Source organism: Moschus berezovskii, chromosome 21 (genome assembly GCF_049115385.1).
Source record: "Moschus berezovskii isolate FMDL1 chromosome 21, NW_MosBer_1.0, whole genome shotgun sequence".
NCBI lineage: Eukaryota > Metazoa > Chordata > Mammalia > Artiodactyla > Moschidae > Moschus > Moschus berezovskii.
The window spans coordinates 52,657,164-52,673,977 of record NC_142480.1 but is presented as its reverse complement, the minus strand read 5'-3'; the positions used below and the strand labels follow the sequence as shown (position 1 = coordinate 52,673,977).

The 16,814-nt window shown below is 41.5% G+C and overlaps 1 protein-coding gene and 1 pseudogene across 2 annotated transcripts in view; both read left to right on the top strand.

Annotated features, from left to right (window-relative positions):
- AGBL1 (AGBL carboxypeptidase 1) overlaps positions 1–16,814 on the top strand; it is a 943,700-nt gene that overhangs the window by 436,889 nt on the left and 489,997 nt on the right. The window lies entirely within an intron of this gene.
- On the top strand, positions 1,160–3,527 carry LOC129550254 (inositol polyphosphate 1-phosphatase-like; annotated as a pseudogene).

Sequence of the window (16,814 nt, the reverse complement as noted above, 5' to 3'; positions counted from 1 at the left end):
AGGCTAATATACATTTAAAAAGAAAACTCTCATTAAGAGAACTTGTGGCAGAAACGATTACTTAAATTCTGTTAAACATTCATTAAGCACCTACGATAAGCATGAGACTTTCGTTATGTCTGGTACTGTGCAAAGATAAATGAGATGTGATTCACTGAAAGAGCTCATAGTGTTATAGCGGGGTAAAACCTATGCATCCCTATGAAGACACATATGGCCTATGGATGTATGACAAGGAAGAAGGCAGTATATACACTCATACGGACTCAAGCAAAAGCGGTGATGGAGTCAAATTTTCTTGGAAGATATGACATGGAGATGAGCCACCAAAGCAAGGCAGAGTTTAGAAAGATGGAGATTATAAGGCCATAAGAAGAGCATGAACAAAAGTCGTAAAAGGCTAGGGATATTTAAGGAATGGTAAGTAGTGCAGCCCAGTTGGAGCCTAGAAAGAATGTGAAGGACTTTGACCAACACTGAAACCAATTTCGAAACTTATTCTATTGGCAGAATTACTGTCTGGGTATTCTTGTTTGTTTTTTCTCCTGCCATGAATATTCCTGGAGACTGTTTTCATTGGATAGGATTTATCAGTCCGAAGGGAGGGATATTATGGAATATGAAGAGGAAGAAAGACGAGTATGATTTTTTTTCAATTGAAAAGAAATGGACATAACAGCTGAAAGACAAAGGAAGAAAGAAAAAGCCATTCTCCTCTCTTGGTCCTTTGACACATTTAGAAGACTTTTTGATGGTTTTGTGACAATAACCATAATCAACATTATCAAGTACTTACTATGCGGTTGACACATTTTTAGCCATTAACTGAATGTCTATAGCAAGTGAGACAGATATTTTAAACCACATGTATGTGTAAGAAAGCCAAAGTCTGGTAAGGTCACGTGCCTAGTCCAAGATCACACCATCTGTAAATCACAGCACTGGGAATAAAACTTACATCTATCATTTCCAGCTCCTATGGTCTTAGTACTGCCCTACACTGTATGTATAGGCCTCCATGGGCAGGACTTTCTTGGTTCTCCTATTAACTCACATCTCTGCATCCCCAGGGATGGAGAACTTGGGTTATCATACGCAATGAATGTCCGGTGGATTATCTGTTTTCATATTATTTTCTCTAGATCCTGTTAAACCATATCAAAACTATAGATCTTATGATGGGGTTACATCCTGATAAACCCATCTTAGTTGAAAGTATTGTTTAGTCAAAAAAGGACTTGAGGTCCACAGAGGAAAGGCCATCTGCAAGCTGAGGAGAGAGGCTTCAGGAGAAAACAACCCTGCCGACACATTGGTATTGGACTTCCAGTCTCCAGAACTCTGACAGTCCAGAGGGTGGGTTCCACCAGCTGCTGCAACTAAAAAACTAGGTTCAGAAATGTCAGATATCCTCTGGGAGCTGCTCCAAGTTTCTGAGAGAGCTGCCAACATTGCCTGGGTGTGCAGGCAGCAGGAAGCCCTCTTTCAGCTGCTGATTGAAGGAAAGAAACAGGCAGAAAAGAACAAGATTTGTAGTTGATTTCTAAACCCTGGCTGATGTATTGGTATAGGAAGTTATCAAACAGAATATGGAGAACAAGTTTCCAGGCCTGGGGAATTTTTTTTTGGGGAAAAGAAACCAATTAATTTGCTAATGATTTGGGGGCAAAGATTATCTTGAGACTGTGTCCAACAGACGAAGAACCAGTAGATCTTCTCAGCAAAGTCCTTAATGGTAACAATCTGAGGCCTTAGCCAGAACATTGTCTTCCATGACCCAGCTTTGGATTCAATAGAGATCAACATTCCACAGGACATCTTGGGAATCTGGGTGGATCCTATAGATTATATATACTTATCAGTATATAAAAGGTTAGATATACTTATTAGTATATAAAAGGTTCTGCTGGCATTAAACCCAACCAAGGAATCTTCCCCAGTGGACTTCAGTGTGTCACTGTTTTCCCTCTCCAGTGTTCTTGCCTGGAGAACCCCAGGGATGGCGGAGCCTGGTCAGCTGCCGTCTGTGGGGTCGCACAGAGTCGGACACGACTGAAGTGACTTAGCAGCAACAGCATAACATACAGACAGGGGTGCCTCTCATGGGAGTCATCAACCAACCTTTTGCATCTCAAGACCTAAATACCCTCGGGTGGAAAGGACAGTGCTACTGAGGCCTTTCTTCCATGGGGACCAATATCCATTCCCTCTGCTTCCCATCTCTACAAGAAACAGCAGTGAAAGGCAGAGCCAAGTGACCCCAAACTCCAGCTCTGAATGCTCCCTCCCGTTCTCAGCTCTCGTTAGTACCAGTGAAAAGGAGACCGTCAAGAGTGAGCACTGTCACGTGTGTGTGGAAAGTGCACCTTCCGGGCAGCTGGGGCTGGTTACAAGAACCTCAGCGTGTTCCTCGGCCTTATTGATATTTACATCTTCTCAGAAGATACCACTTTCAGGTGGTACTCTTGGGCTGCCCATGCCATCCTCTGGGCCATGGGTGGAGGAATGGTGGACTTAAAAGAATGCCTGGAAAGGAACACTGACATGGGGCTTGACTTGCCACAGTTGGTGTATCACGTGGGGAATGAAGATGCTGCTGGAGTGGATCAGTGGGCCAAGGGAGGACTCATTGCGTACAGATCAAAGCAGCAGCTGGAGACATTCCTGAGCCTCCTCCTCCAACACCTGGGCCCTATGGATACACATACATAGATGAGTTGCATCCTCATGGGCTCCAAAACCCAACTGTGAACCTCATTTCCACGTCTCTGTCTTTTGAAGACAGCTTTGTCCTATTGATGGTCAACATTTACCTTTTTCTTTGGGGGAACATGTTTACATTATGTGTTCACAATGCTAATGTTAATAAATGAATGATATTCATGCTGCAAAAAAGGAAAAAGGACTTAACACCCCTGAGTTATTGAACATCATAGCTTAGCATAGCCTAACCTCCACAGTGCTCGGAACACTTACATTAGCACACATTTGGGCAAAATCATTTAACACGAAGACTATTTTACAATAAAGTATTGGATATCTCATGTAATTAACTGGATACTGTACAGCTACACTGGTTGTCTGGGTGCAGCATGGTTGTAAATGTATCAGTTGTTTGCCCTCATGATCACCTGGTTGACTGGGGGCTGTAGCTCATTGCCACTGACCAGCCTCTTGGGAGAGCATCATACTGCAAGAAAAGATCACATTTTAAAATTTGAAGTGCCTTTCCTACTGAATGTATATTGCTTTCATACCATCATAAAGTCAAAATATCATAAGCTGAATTATCGTTAAATTGGGGGCCGCTTGTAGATGGAAATTCAGTGGCCATCTGGTTCAATGTCCACTTTACTGAAATTCCCATTGGGTATCTCAGATAGGTATTTTCTGCTTCAGAGATTTACTGCGTGACACTGGAATGACATTTAATGTAGTTGAGAAGAGGAATGAAAGATGTAAAGTCACGTTTACTTCTAGAGAGATTAAGCATTGAATAGAAAAAGTAATGTTTGAATGCTGCTAGAGATATGTCCCAGAGTCTTCTCTGTTGACTTCAGTCTTACCTGCCTTTCATAGTACAGAAACTCCCATGCTAACAAGAAAGAATAGATGTCTTCCTGACCCATAACTGTGATGAGTTAACCTACTTTGGTGATATATTTATAATCTTTTTGAGCTCCTTGGAGGAAAGATGAAATATGAATATAAAATAATAACAGAACTAACCTTCAAGCACTTCCTGAATGCCCAGGTGTGGTTTGAAGCTTAATGAATTTGTGTTAGTAAAATATTCTGAGATCTCAGTTGAGGGGAACTTGAGAACACAAGTGGTTATTAATTATTATTATTATCTACTCCTGCCCAGAGTCATGGAGATTGATGATCCCTGCCAGGTAATATCCCCAGGAGTATGGTTGCAGGTATCAGTCCAGGGCACAATAAATGTTTAATCCCTTAGAAGGATTTTAAAAAATATATTGTTTTCCGTAATCTATTCTGAATGAACTACTTCTTCCCCTTGCTATTTCATCTGGTGATTCTTGGTATTTATAGTGGAAACAAACTAAACTACACTAAAATCCAGGCTGGACCCTTTGTGTTTTGTATTGGGTAGCAGCACAAAGAAACTCCATGAATTTTTATTAGCTCTGTAGTATAAGAGAAAAAAGGGCAAAAGAGTTTTATCTAAGGAATATTTTTTGTACCTTGTGTCATATGGACCACCTCTTGCCACCCAGGACATTTGTTCTAGGTCTATTAACCAGTCCACCTGGACCAGATTTTTTTTTTTTTTTATCAGTGATCTGGTCTTAACCACTCCACAAAGCTTTAGCAGCCAAGCCAAAATTTGTTTCCTCAGTTTCATGCTTGCCCCAAGGAGGCACAGGGGGAGAAGTTGGTGGCTGACTAATTCTGCCTCAATCACTGTCTATTGTCACTGACCGAGAAGCACAATGGAAAGATTTGGGCAGATGGAATGGTTCCAGTGCATTTCCAAAGTGATTACAGCAAAGTTTCATTGGTTTTCCAGATACAAACATTTAGCTGTTAAAATAAACAAACTTCTACATCCCTACAATTATCGCTTACCCCTGCAGATGCAGCTTAAATGAATCCCAGCTCATTTTGGATGCTGTGATGATGTCTCCAAATGAAGCTTCTTGCTATTTTAGCCAGAGAACGAGCAGTAGGCATTCAGCTGAACATTCTTGTGACAACGTCCTCCTTGTTTTCCGGTAGAAGTTTGAAGGACATTTCCAATCAGGTTAACGAGGACCTGCTGATTCAGGGCTAACATAGGTTTGTTTACATCTTTTTACTTACCAACCCATGGAAAGCCATTCTCCTTTATCTGCCAGCCAATCACAGCCTGCCACTGTAACATCTGGCTTGAGCAGCTGCCAGGAGAGGAAGCACTCTTTCTGTCCCCTTCAGCAAGTAGCAAGGGTGTGTAATTGAGAACCTGTAATTGCAAGAATGCACAGACTTTGGCAGAAATCATGAAGGTGAGAAGAGAGAGGAGATGTAACTGCAGGAGGAGCCTCTGTGTAACTTCCAAGGGAGTCCGAGATGGAAAGAACCACACAGGGGAGAGTAGTGATTCATTTTAATCTGTGCATCTCTACAGAAGTTATTGTTAACGTGTATGCAATGATGCCTGTGCCACATTCTTTTTTATATGTTAGCATTTTTAAAATTTATCTTTAATTGGAGGATAATTGTTTTACAACATTATGTTGGTCTCTACCATGTATCACCATGAATCACCCATAGGTAAACGTATGACCCCTCCCTCTTAAACCTGCCTCCTGCCTCATCCCATCCATCTAGGTTGTCACAGAGCACCGGATATGAGCTCCTTGCATCATGACAGCTAAGTCCCACTGTATCTATTTTACATATGGTAATGTATATATTTTCATGCTATTCTCTTAATTGTCCCACTCTCCCCTTCCCCCACTGTGTCCACAAGTCTGTTCTCTACATTGGTATCTCCATTGAGATTGTTATTCAATTGCCAAGTTGTGTCCAACTCTTTGCGACCCCATGGACTGCAGCACGCCAGGCTTCCCTGTCCCTCACCACCTCCCAGAGTTTGCCCAAGTTCATGTCCGTTGCATTGGTGATGTCATCCAACCATCTCAACCTCTGTTGCCCTCTTCTTCTGCATTCAGTCTTTCCCAGCATCAGGATCTTTTCCAATGAGTTGACTGTTTGCATCAGGTGGCCAAAGTATTGGAGCTTCAGCATCAGTCCTTCCATTGAATATTAAGGGTTGATTTCCTTTAAGATTGATTGGTATGATCTCCTTGCTGTCCAAAGGGCTCTCAGGAGTCTTCTCCAGCACAACAGTTCAAAATTATCAATTCTTCAGTGCTCTTCCTTCTTTATTGTCCAGCTGTCACAATCATATGTGACTACTGGGAAGACCATGGCCTTGACTATACAGACCTTTGTCAGCAGAGTGATGACTTTGCTTTTTAACACACTTTGTCATAGCTTTCCTGCCAAGAAGCAATTGTCTTCTGATGTCATGGTGGCAGTCACCATCCACAGTGATTTTAGAGTACAAAAAGAGGAAATTTGTCACTGTTTCCACCTTTTCCCCTTCTATTTGCATGAAGTAATGAGGCCGGATGCCATTTTCTTAATGTTTTCTTAATGTTTAGATTTTCTTAATGTTTAGTTTTAAGCTGGGTTCTCTGAGTTATGCAAGCCCCTTTGCCATGACAAGGCAGTGATCCATGAAGGGGGCATCTCCATTACTGGCCTGCAAGTACGTTCAGCAGTACCATCTTTCTAGATTTTACATTTATACATTAATAGAATCACTTTTTGATTAGACAAAAGTTAGGAAATGGTATTTCCCCAAATTGAAATTGAAGCACTGTTTTGATTCTATGACTAAGTGTCCTCTGAGTCCAAATTTATTCTTAAGGAGGCGTGTGTCAAGTCAGGATGGAAACTGATTTGCTTCTGCATTTCTGGGAAAGCTGCCTCCCCATGGCATACTGATATGCTATTGCCTGAGTGGGAGACACATTGAAAAAATAGCCTATTATCAATTTATCCTGTATCTTGTCAAGCACCTCCTAAGCTTTTCTCCCTTCTTTTGGGGTCTATTTCCTACAGACTCTATGACTGCTACTCAGTCAAAAGTAGCTATAATATTGCTCCAAGAACATTTTCAAAGCTTCCCGTGAGATCAGATAAGAATCACTGGAGGTAATTGAAAAAGTTTGAGAAATTTCCTAGGTTGTTCTAATCTGCCTTCCCTTCTCTGCACCCCTACACCTCTTTTAGAACCAGTGTGCCTGTGTGTGTTTCCTTCTGCTTATGGCTTGCAAAAGCTCTTGGGCAACAAACTTTGAACCTCAGGGATCTCTGAGAGCTCCTGGCAGAGAGCAGAGCACAGGTCAGGCCATGTGCAGAGTCACAGGCTAAGCGGACTATGCCAAGTACAATAGTCAAAGTGTACTGAGCGAGGTGTTGGCTAATCTGTTGGTGATCCTGCCAAACTGTTGATTGGGCGTGATGAGAGCATGTGCAGGATAAGGACAAGAAAACAATCTTATTCTAGAAAACCGAGATTATAGTTTAGCACTTCATGGTGCATTTTTAAAAATATTTATTTATTTGGCTGTGCCAGATCTTAGTTGCTGCACGTGTCATTTTTGATCATTGTGACCTGTGGGATCTTTAGTTGCGTCTTGCAGGATCTATTTCCCTGGCCAGGGATTGAACCAGGGTCCCCTGCATTGGGAGTGCAGTCTTAGCCCCTGGACCACCTGGGGAGTCTCATGCTACATTAAAAAAAATGTTTTCAATTGGAGGATAGTTGCTTTACAGTGCTGTGTTGGTTACAACAATGAATCAGCTGAGTATACACATATCCCCTCCCTCCCTCCGCTCTATCTCACCCCTTTGTCATTCCTGAGCACCAGGCAAGCTCCCTGTGTCATACAGCAACTTCCTACTAGCTATCTGTTTTATACATGGAAATGTATATATTTCAGTGCTACTCTCTCAATCCGTCCCACCCTCTCCTTCCTCTGCTGTGTCCCCATGTCCGCTCTCTATGTCCGTATCTCTATTTCTGCTCTGCAAATAGGTTCATAAATTCTGGTTGTATCACCTCTTAGCTGGGTCACTTTGGGTATTGTTTAAACCATCTATGCCTCAGTGTTCTTCTTGAGAATATTGAAAAAAAATATTATCTTCAAGCATAGTTGTGAGGATTTAAAGAGGAAAATCCATGGGCATTCCCTGGCAGTCCAGTGGTTAGGACTCTGCGCTTTCTCCATAAAGGTCCAAGGTTTGATCCCTGGTCAGGGACCTAGGATCCCACAAGCCTTGTGATGTGGCAAAACCAAACCAAACCAAAAGCAGCAACAGCAACAAAAGAAGAGAGAGAGAAATCCATGTAACCTGAATTGTTAGACAAGCATCAGTCGGGTATCTGTGTGCGAGGCACCATACAGCTGTGATACAAGTACAGAGGTAAGGTCTACTCTCTACCTGTGTAAAGTGACAAGTCAGGAGTTCTTAACTTGAGGTTCGTGGGCCCTCCATGCTGGGTAATAGACACCAGTTCTCTAAAAATAGTGCTTCATACATAAGAAGTATTCGATTACTGTTAATTGTTTTTGAACAATTGATACTTAAAAAATATAATTCTTACTCTCTTAATGTTCAAGTGCTAAGAAATCTAAGTTTAAATTTTAATTTTATATCCAAGTACAATTTTCTTCTGTCCATTCTGCTCTGTAAAATTTCCATCACATATTTTACGGAATCGTCTATTTTCCCATCATCTCTGTGTAACTTTGTCTTGGTTCTTGGCTCTCTGTTTCATCTCTTCTCTACTGCTTTGTCAAAGATGGTCTATCATTTGCTATTTTGAGTGAAGATGTTCCCAACTTTCAGGTGCGAACAAAAGTATAAGAGTATGTCTTTGAGTAACCATCAAGATGATATGGTGTCCTTTCAGTCATCTTCCTGAAGTCACAGATTTTGCTCTTTAATACTTGACATTCATTTTCATGCAGGATCACACAAGCAATTCACAAATATATGTGTCATTTTTAATAACCTATTACAATGCATGAACAAGAAACATATTATTATTTTTTTACACTACCAGGTCTTAAATAAGTGGTCCTTAATTTCTTTTGGATCTTGGACTTCTTTGACGGTCTGATGAAATCAATTATATCACCCAAGAAAACACATATATACAAGCATTTTTGTACAAAAAATTTCTGGTGTCTATTACCCAACATGGAGGGTCCATGAAGCTCAAGAACTCCTGACATGTCACTTTTCTCCAGTAGAGATTAGATCTTATCTCTATATTTCTATCACAGTTCTACGGTGCCTGGCACGTAGGTACCTGATTGATGCTTATCTATTTGAACTTGACTTCTATGAAGGTGACTTCAAAGGTCTATCTTCAGCTAGGGGCTCTATCTCAAGTGCCAGATATGTATACCTAACTGTCTTTCCTCCTCAACCCAGTTCTCTGCCTCAAAATATCTAAAATGTTAATCAGCTTTCTCTGTGAGAGTATGGATTTGAAGACAAAAATCAATCCATCTAATTCAGCTGAGGGCTTCCCTACTGGCTCAGTAGTAAAGAATCTGCATGCAATACGGGAGACATGTGTTCAATCCCCGGGTAAGGAAGATCCCCTGGAGAAGGAAATGGCAAGTCACTCCAATATTCTTGCCTGGGAAATCCCATGGACAGGGGAGCCTGAAAGGCTACAGTCCACGGGGTCACAAAGAGTCAGACATGACTGAGCAACTAAACAACAACAAATACAAGATAGCACCTGCGAAATGCCTTGTCCCACATGGCCACTACAGAGTACGTTCACCTCTCCTGTTGGTGTTAGCCTGTATCCATGAATCTAAGCTGGAATCCGTTATATCATTTTTCAGCTCCTTCTCTCCACTACCCTTATTTTAATTAATTATCAGATCTTAGTGTTTTTACCTCTTTAATACCGTTTGTTTCATTTTCACTCTGGCCTGGTTTAAATTTTCACCATCTCTTGCTTAAATTTTAATACCAAATTTAAATTTAATAGCTAGATTCTGGTTTTCCATTCTGTCTTTCTACCAGAAGTTATTTCCCTTTAATCCTAAAGCATAGATATGAATGCATTACTCCCTTGTTTAACGGTCATCAAGCCCTAGGTTTAGTATAAATATTCATGAGCCCAACTCAGACCTATTGAAAGAATCTGAATCCCAGAACTCAGTATAACTAACAAGGTTCCTAGGTAGTTTTTTATATCCTCAGTTTGGGAAGTGCTGGCCTAACCCAGTATTTCTCACTTTCCCTCAGATTCCTCAGTAGCATTTCTTCAAATGTAAATTCCTGGGCTTCCTCACAAAGGCAGGATTCAGGAGATTTGAGACAGGTCTGGGGACCTGCATAGTAACTCCTTCCCCAAGTGTCTCTGATGCAGGTGGTCTGTGTAACGGCCTCCAACCTTTTTGGCACCAGGGACCAGTTTCATGGTAGACAGTTTTTCCTTGGACTAGGGTAGGGGCAATGGTTTCAGGGTGATTTAAGCCCATTACATTTATTTTGCAATTTATATGTTTTATTATTACATCAGCTTTACCTCAGATCAGCAGACATTAGATCTTGGAGGTTGGGAACTCCTGGTTTATAGAATCACTCTTGAGCAGCCCTGAACAAAAGGTCTAAGCTTTGGAATCACACCTAAAGCTCTTCACAAACCTTGACTTCATTTCCTCCTCCCTGCCATACATTAGACCCTCAGGAAGGCAGAATTGCATAGCAGCTAAGAGGCTGAGCACCAGCCTCACACTTCTCTGGGTTCAAATTTAGGCTTTTCTGTTTACCAGGTATGTGAGCTAATTAAGTGCTTACCTGTATACACCTTAGCCTCCTCATCTTTAATTTAGAGATAATTACACAATTGCTGTTCAATTGCTCACTGACTCTTTGTGACCCCATGGACTGTAGCTCTTCAGGCTTTCCTGTCCTTCACTATTTCCCAGAGTTTGCTCAAACTCATGTCCATTGAGTTTGTTATGCCATCTAACCATCTCATCCTCTGTCGTCCCCTTCTCCTCCTGCCCTCAATCTTTGCAGCATCAGGGTCTTATCCGATGAGTCGACTTAGCATCAGGTGGCCAAACACTGGAGCTTCAGCCTCAGCATCTGTCCTTCCAATAAATATTCAAGGTTGATTTCCTTTATGATTGATTGGTTTGATCTCCTTGCTGTCCAAGGGATTCTCAAGAGTCTTCTCCAGCACCACAATTCAAAAGTATCAATTCTTCGGTGGTTACCTGCCAGTTTTGTGCCAAATGTTCAATAAAGATAAAACACGCAGAGTTCTTCATATAATGTAGTGCATATTATACATCCTGCATAAGGACATCTATTATTATTTGCCACTCCTGATCTACACTGCGGATTTGGATGTCTGTCTTCTTTGCTTGGGCTTCCCAGGTGGTGCAGTGATTAAAAAATATGCCTGCCAATGCAAGAGACTTAGTAGACTTGGGTTCCATCCCTGGGTGGGGAGATCCCCTACAGTAGGAAATGGCAACCTACTCCAATGTTCTTGCCTGGGAAATCCAGTGGACATAGGAGCCTGACGTGACTGAGCATGCACACATGCTTCTTGTTCATACTCGTTCTTCTGACCAGTTTGCCTTCTCTTCGCTTTTCCCCTTCTATTTCTACACACTTCTAGGCCAAGGATATTCATTACAGCTCTTCTAACATCCGTCTTAACCCATTCTACCTCTCCAACCCCCTATTTAGATAATAATCCTTATTCCCTACTTGTGTTTTGTTAATCACATCATCATAATTGCTGTCACCTTTCATTGCAGTCATGTGAATGTTTGCCTCCCTGGCAGCGTGATGAGACCCCTGGACCTGAACACTTTCTCATTCAACTTTGTAATCCAGGCATCTGGCACAGTCTGTTTCCCAGAGTGGGCTCACAACAACAGTTTGCTGCGTGAATGAAGGTGATAAATATGTGGTGAGCTTTGGGTGTGATTCTAAAGTTCAGACCTTTTGACCAGAACTGTTCAAGGGTGATTGTATAGAACACCTGCATCACTGTTATGGATAGAGAAATTGAGAATTAGCTATGAAAATACATTTTTAATATTATTTGGAAAATCTTTATTATAAATTTTTCACAACCTCATTCCTATAAGTGAGAGATTGTTCAGTACAATTAATCTCCATGTGTCGTTTGGGACTCAAACATTCTTTCTCCTTCCTTCCATCTTGAGGCTTGTGAATACTTGGGTCTCAGCTCTGCCTGTCTTCTCTATTGACCCTATTCCTGTCTGCATAATTTTATTGAGCTTGAATAGTGTTAGTAAGCTTTGACAACATGTTTACTGGGTGGCTGAGTTCCCAGTTCAAGTCTAGAAAGCTGACCTTTATTAATTTCCATATTTTCTCTCCACATAAACTGCTGGAAGTTTATCTTCACTTCAACTCATAGGACTCAAGTATTCCTGTACATCCTTTCATGGAACCAACTGGGATCTGTAGATACCCAATGCTCTGTGGTTTTAGCCACTCCACTAGCCCCTGTGACTGCCTGCTCTTTCTTGCTCTGATCTGTCATCCTCCCTGACCTTTCAGAACTATCCCCAGAGAGTATTCTATAATCAGATATGAAAAGGTAAAAAAGTCAGGTCGCAAGGAAATGGCAGCAAGGTGCAACATTTATCCAGAAACACATTTACTCCACCTGAAATATCCTTTCTTCCTATTGTAGCCCTTTGCTTGCAAAAGGAGCTCCCTTCCTCTCAAGCCAGCTGCTCCTCAGCCATGGGACAGCTAAAGTGAAGTCCCAGTTTTCTGATTCTGGCAGTGCACTTGACACCATTGCCAGGAAACAGAATGATGATGTCAATAATAATAAATGATATGACATTATGTACTCACCAGGGACACTGTATATTACTAAGCTGGATAGATGAAGAATATGGGTCCCTTAAAAACCTCTTAGAAACCCGGACACACATGGTAATGACAGCAGCTAAACATTTGAAAAGCAAAGGCCCTTTGTTTCCGTTTAAAGGGAAGTGGCTTCAATCTAAAAGGAGATGAAGGCTGAGTTGACAAGGAAGCCCCATGCCATGCCAGAGAACAAGGCTAATGCATTCAGGTAGCCCATTCCTCTCATCTGTAAAGGACCCAAAGACAGGATTTTTCCTGCAGTTGTACAAAGACTCATTGTGGATGAGTCCAACACTACCCAAATGTCATACATTGAATGCATTCTTTCTCTGAGCACCCAAACTTATTTATTTGGATTTAAATCCCAGGAAAGTGAGAAAAACCAGAGACGTGCCTAATGGGATGGCAAGTGTTGAACTTGACTCATCATTGAGAGAACACTGGTTTGAGGGCAATTCTGGTTCATGTAAAGGCTTCTCAAAAGTATCTGGATGGGTTTCAGGTTCCCCTCCTCTTCTTTTTCCTAAATGAGTGGGTTTCACCTGGTTGAAGCAAATAGACACTAAACATCGTTCACTAATCCTGAACATTTTTATTCAGGTCCCAATTTGGTTTCCGGTCATATTGGCCCACAATTTTAGCTGTGGGGTTTCAGCTAAACAACAGCTGGGAGTTGACAGCAAGCCAGCTGCAGCCTGCTAGAGCAAACACTTGAGCTCCTAAATGTATAAAAATGATAAAATGACTAGACATATAGGCTTCTAATTGCACCCAGCAGTCTGCAGCTGGGAAGCCACCAGGAGATATATATTCTGTGCTGTCATCCAGCAATCATGCACTCCACCCCAACTGAAAAGCACTTCCCTTTCCCCACCCCCAAGATTGCAGCCAAAATGTGAAGTCTTGTTCCAGTTTTAGACAATGTTCGCTACTTATTGAGGAACTGACCCAGCTCCAGGCTTGTAAATCCAGTCAAGGATGGAGCCAGAGTGATGCATCAGTTGAAATTTGAGGGGGAAATGATGATAAGTTGATGCTGGAAAATAAGACTCAGAGGCACGTCTATGTTGAGATCTATGGGGGTCACAAAGGTAGCCCCCAAATGCAACAAAATGCATATGAAGGATACAGAGTGCAGCCTCTTGTTTCTTTGACTTTCCATGGCATCTCCTTCACTCCTGTCGCCTTTCCTCCCCTTTCCCCCTTCCCTCTGCCCTTCAGATACATGCCCTCCTTTCTTCAAACAACTCCTATAACTCATCACTCTTCTCCATAAGGCCTGTTCCAATGATGAGGGGACATTCATCTTTCTTGAGCTTCTCTCCAAGCATCAAGAAGGCAACCGTTTCCCTTATGTCAAGTATTCATGCTTTCATCTAAAGTTAATTTTCCAAATATTTGTTCTTTTTTTTAAAGTTTAAAAAAATCTTTTTTTTTCAGGTTAAAATTATTTCCATAAATAAGGATAAAGCAAACCCACTTCCTTGAATCCATTATTTCAGGTGATTGTGATTTCCGTGAACATTAGTGTTCCTGAGTATTATTTGAATATTTGCTTATGTACTTGTGGGAAGCTTCCCTGGTGATTCAGATGGTAAAGAATTTGCCTGCAATGCAAGAGACCCAGGTTTAATCCCTGGGTCAGGAAGATCCTCTGGAGAAAGAAATTGCAACCCTCTCCAGTATTCTTGCCTGGAGAATTTTCTATGTGATAGAGAATCCTATGGACAGAGGAGCCTGGTAAGCTACAGTCCATGGGGTAACAAAGAATTGGACATGACTGAGTGACTAACAGTTTCACTTTTTGTGGGAAGCTGCTATAGACTTTTCTTGGTAGGAATTCCAGTTTTACTGAATTCTTCCCTTTCCTTTAGATATTCCATTTTCCATTTTTCATTAAAGGCTGGATCATTAGTCATTCTTTCAATGCATAATTTTCTTTCTGGCATTTTATTAGCTTGATTGGAGGAAAAAGTAACCAAACTTTCATAGTTTTCTTCTGCTTGAAATTTATCTTTCAAGATGGTTATTTCCCTGTGGATTTAAGAAAACTGAGCAATTTCTTTGCTTTCTCCTTCCCTGGAGTACTGATCTCCAACCTGCTGGACTAACTTGTCTTTTTTTTAGCATTTATTTATGTGGCTCGCCAGGTCTTTTTAGTTGTGGTATGCAAACTCTCAGTTGCAGCATGGGGGATCTAGTTCCCTGGCCAGGGATCAAACCTGAGCCTCCCACGTTGGGAGCATGGCGTCTTAGCCACTGGACCACCAGGGAAGTCCCGGACTAAGTAGTCTTAATAGCAGAAAGGGTGAAGGGCAGTGCAGAGAGGATGTGTGACAAAGAGGTCAATAAAGGAAAGTGAATCTGAACTACTTTAGAACATTATCTGGCTGTGTTCTTGGGCCCATGGCACTACATTGTCTGGGCTTGTGTACGTTTTGTACAGTCAGTCAGTGCGTGTATGCCGTCGTGTCTGACTCTGCGACCCCATGGACTGTAACCCGTCAGGCTCCTCTGTTCATGGAATTTTCCAGGCAAGAATACTGGAGTGGGTTGCCATTTCCTTCTCCAGGGTATCTTCTTTACCCAGGGATTGAACCTGCGTCTCCTGAATCTTCAGAATTGGCAGGTGGATTCTTTACCACTGAGCCACCTGGTAAGCCATGTATTGTACTTGAGCAACAAAAAAGAAGAAATTTTCTGTTTTCCTTTGTATCTTTGAGGTCTTGCACAGTACCTGGTCTTTGAAATACACGTAGAAAGAATGTTTGTGGATTGAACAGTGAATGAATGAACTCCAGTCAAATCTGGCTGAATACGTTTGTGCTAATGCCCTACATTTGTAAGATTTTTCAAAGTGTTTCCACATATTTCACTTCCTTGATGTGACTATTAGCAAGTTGTCACCTTTTTCTGCACTTTCATGAATGAGCCAGAAAGCCTACAAATACACAACCTATTTTAAACTGAGAATTAAACCAGAGGAAGCCATGGCATGCAAGACTGGATAGCATACCTCTTTGCTGGCCTTGCAGGGGTCTAGATTAGAGGTCAGCAAATGACAACCTATGAGCCAAATCTGGCCCGTGGTCCACTTTTGTAAATTACGTTTTATCCGAACAGCAGCCATGTTCACTCATTACCTCATGTCTTTGACAGCTTTCTGACTACCAGACAGAGGTGGAGAGTGTGAGAGACGGTCAGGCCCTCCAGGTCCATACTATTTACTCTCTGAGACTTGGCAGAAAAATTTTTTTGACTGCTGGTCTACATTTTCATAATAGCAGGATGCACGAGTCACTTTGAAGGATGTGAAAGAAGATAGGGAGAATTCTGTCTATCTTTGGAACCTCTCTGGACTGTTGAGTGATATTTCTGACCTATGATCTAATAATACACTTTAAAAGAAAGATCAGGATGTAAGCATGAGAAAGTAAAGAATGAACAGTAAAAAATCATCCTTTTCAGTCAATTCATGGGCAAAGACACTCTGGGATATACAGGGTTTTTCACTCAAGTCTGTTGTGATATCTCAAAAAGCTCAGTGTTACGGCACTTCCGCTGTTCCACAAGGCAGCTGTGACTTCTCAGTGAGCCATCCCAGTGCCCTTCTTATCTCACACTTTCTGTTATCTCTATCCTTGAGCAGTCACTCCAGATGCCTGCTGAAAGTAACCTAATTAGGTATGGGTGCCTCTCTTCCCCTTGCATCGCCTGTGGAGTGGGTGCAAGCTGCCTTCACTCTTGAGAACTTAATTTTTATTTTCTCAGTGGATTCCTCAGTAGACTGAACATATGGGACCTCTCACACCTGTAGGCATTTTAGCAATTTTCCTCTGATGAGTCCATTTGTAACCCTCTGCTCAGTTACACCAAAGGGTTTCTCTTTTCTTTCACTCTCCCTTTTTTTGAAATCTCTGAAAGATTTTGCCACTTGCAGGGCTGAGAAGTTGTGAGCTATGTGGCTAGCTATGGGGAAACTTTTGCACATGAACAATTTTTTGACTTTGATAAATCTCGATGGATTTTTCTAAAGGCAGCTGCTTTTTACTTATCTGTATGACAACGCTAATATTCTAGAACAAGTACAACTTGTTCTAGAATTTGCAATTTACCTCTTTATCCTGGCAGCTTCATTTAGCTTTACTGTTTTTTTTTTTTTTAAATCACTGAGTTAATCACTGAGTTATAGATAAAGAAACTGATTGTGAAACGATTAAGTGACTTTCAGATCAGAGTGAAATCTTGCAAATAGAGAAAATACTGAACTATCCTTTCTCAGAGGCATCTGCTATATTAAAATTGCACAGACCTTTGGATGAGAGGACCTG